We start from the raw sequence: 2,500 nt of genomic DNA, 5'->3' as shown, positions 1-2,500 counted from the left end.
CACCGCGCTTCGCACCGGGCCCGCGAGGACCTACTTTGGCCGCACGGCGCCGCGCGCAGGGTGCGCCGGCGCGCAGCTGCGACGCCTGCCGCGTCCGTCGGCCGGCGCGCCTGCCACTGGCCGCCCCCACCAGCCGGCTGTAGCGCGTGCGCCCACGCACCGCGCGGCCAGCACGCCGGGAGGCGCCCCCTCACCGGCCGGGGACGGTCCCACCCAGCCACCGCCGCGTATCGCTTCACACCCAGATGCCGTTCAGTTTCGTCGGCATGGTGGGTATCGCTGGAACAACCGGTTAGTACCTCAACCTATCGTCGCCATCACCGATTCACCCCTAGCGAGAACAACCGCACCACAACAGGTTACCATTTGTTCATTTGCGTAACTTCACCAGAAAACGCAGGCGTCCATCGCCATTTGCAACTTCAACGATTATTGCATGCCTGTGTCAGGTGTCACGCCACACTACGTCTGCCCACATACACGCAACAAAATGTGCACGCCTAGACAATACGTGGAAGGTGGCCCCCGTACGTATGCGATGTCCATTGCTCGAACGACTGTCAACCGGCCTCTGTAGCATGTCGCAGATATGGAACGCGGTGCACCATGCCATCACGGTGTGTGAGGAGAGACGACTAGGTCCGAATACATCAACAGACAGCTCATGCTGATCGCCATCCACGGCGTCCGTTCCTCCCACACGTCTCTATGGCGTACCACACTGCAATCCAGCTCTCATAGGGAGACGACACGTAGCTGCGTGCACAATATTTGCACTGTATGGTCCGCCGTTTTTGGGCGCAGTCGTTGTGCGGTCACACATGTGCCACGATGTATCATTCAGTACATAAGGACGAATGTGCAGTACAGATTGTGGTTCACGCGTACGACATCAGCGGACAGTTGACACAGGCCGCACCACAACGTAGCCTGAGTACGTCGCATGCGAAGGGCATTGAACATGCAAACTTCTCACCAACCAGCTTGCGAAGGCAGGGGGCAAGGTGGGGACGTGGGGAGGGGCGGCATGTACGTCCTGCTGCCATCCACATTACAGTGTACAGCAGGAGCATGTGGAAAGTGAGCAAGACTTGCAAGGTGTTTAACATGAAGCGATACACAGGGGTGCGGGCAGTGCGAGTAGCGAACTATATTGCGAGGGTTGCGGGTGGGCAACACTACAGTAATTGAACGAGTCGTATAACAATTACAGAGCAGGTTTAGGCGACAACGTGGGTTACGTTAAGGCGACAACATGGGTTAGGTTAAGGCACAACATGGGTTAGGTTAAGGCACAACATGGGTTAGGTTAAGGCACAACATGGGTTAGGTTAAGGCACAACATGGGTTAGGTTAAGGCACAACATGGGTTAGGTTAAGGCACAACATGGGTTAGGTTAAGGCACAACATGGGTTAGGTTAAGGCACAACATGGGTTAGGTTGAGGCACAACATGGGTTAGGTTAAGGCACAACATGGGTTAGGTTGAGGCACAACATGGGTTAGGTTGAGGCACAACATGGGTTAGGTTGAGGCACAACATGGGTTAGGTTAAGGTACAACATGGGTTAGGTTAAGGTACAACATGGGTTAGGTTAAGGTACAACATGGGTTAGGTTAAGGTACAACATGGGTTAGGTTAAGGTACAACATGGGTTAGGTTAAGGTACAACATGGGTTAGGTTAAGGTACAACATAGGTTAGGTTAAGGTACAACATAGGTTAGGTTAAGGTACAACATAGGTTAGGTTAAGGTACAACATAGGTTAGGTTAAGGTACAACATAGGTTAGGTTAAGGTACAACATAGGTTAGGTTAAGGTACAACATAGGTTAGGTTAGGTTAGGTTAGGTTACACGTTGTTGTACGGAAAGGTGTAGGGGGGGGGGGGGGCGGGGGCGGCAGGTTCGTTGATAGTGATTATAGTAAGTGAATGCTTGTGACATGATCAGATTTGTCACGTCAGGATGCACCTTTGGCTTATTAGAGGCGGCGCTCCAATTCTATGCTTGTGTGAGACCTGTGTCTTTGACTCATGTCATTGTTTGTGCGCTGTGACAGGAGGTACTATTGTGATGTTGGGTGCACCGTTGTATAGGACATGTGTGGGTGTTGGTGCCTGGTCTGCGCAATGGTGGATGTCGAAAGGCTGGGATATTGTATTTTCCGCACGGACCTCCTGGTCTGGTTGTGATAGTGTGGATTGTGTAATGTGGCGGAGAAGATGCACTGGATGTTGTTCCATGCTGGTGCTTACATATTGTATGTGCGCCTGTTAGAAGCAGAGAGTGGTGCGTGATCAGAGTGTCTGGCTGACGTGTGGTTCCCATTTTGGGCAGACTCTTTCAGCATGTATACGGACAGTTGTGTATATTTGCTGTAGTTTGATGGCTCTGCATTGATTACTAATCAGCGCCGTGTGTACGGGTAATCTGGTTCCAGTCCAAAATGTTCCATCTGTGTACATTAGTGACAAAGACTCCCCCCATGCAGTGGGGCT

Source organism: Schistocerca piceifrons, unplaced genomic scaffold, assembly GCF_021461385.2.
Source record: "Schistocerca piceifrons isolate TAMUIC-IGC-003096 unplaced genomic scaffold, iqSchPice1.1 HiC_scaffold_936, whole genome shotgun sequence".
In the NCBI taxonomy this organism is placed as follows: Eukaryota; Metazoa; Arthropoda; class Insecta; order Orthoptera; family Acrididae; genus Schistocerca; species Schistocerca piceifrons.
This window is presented reverse-complemented; position numbering follows the sequence as displayed.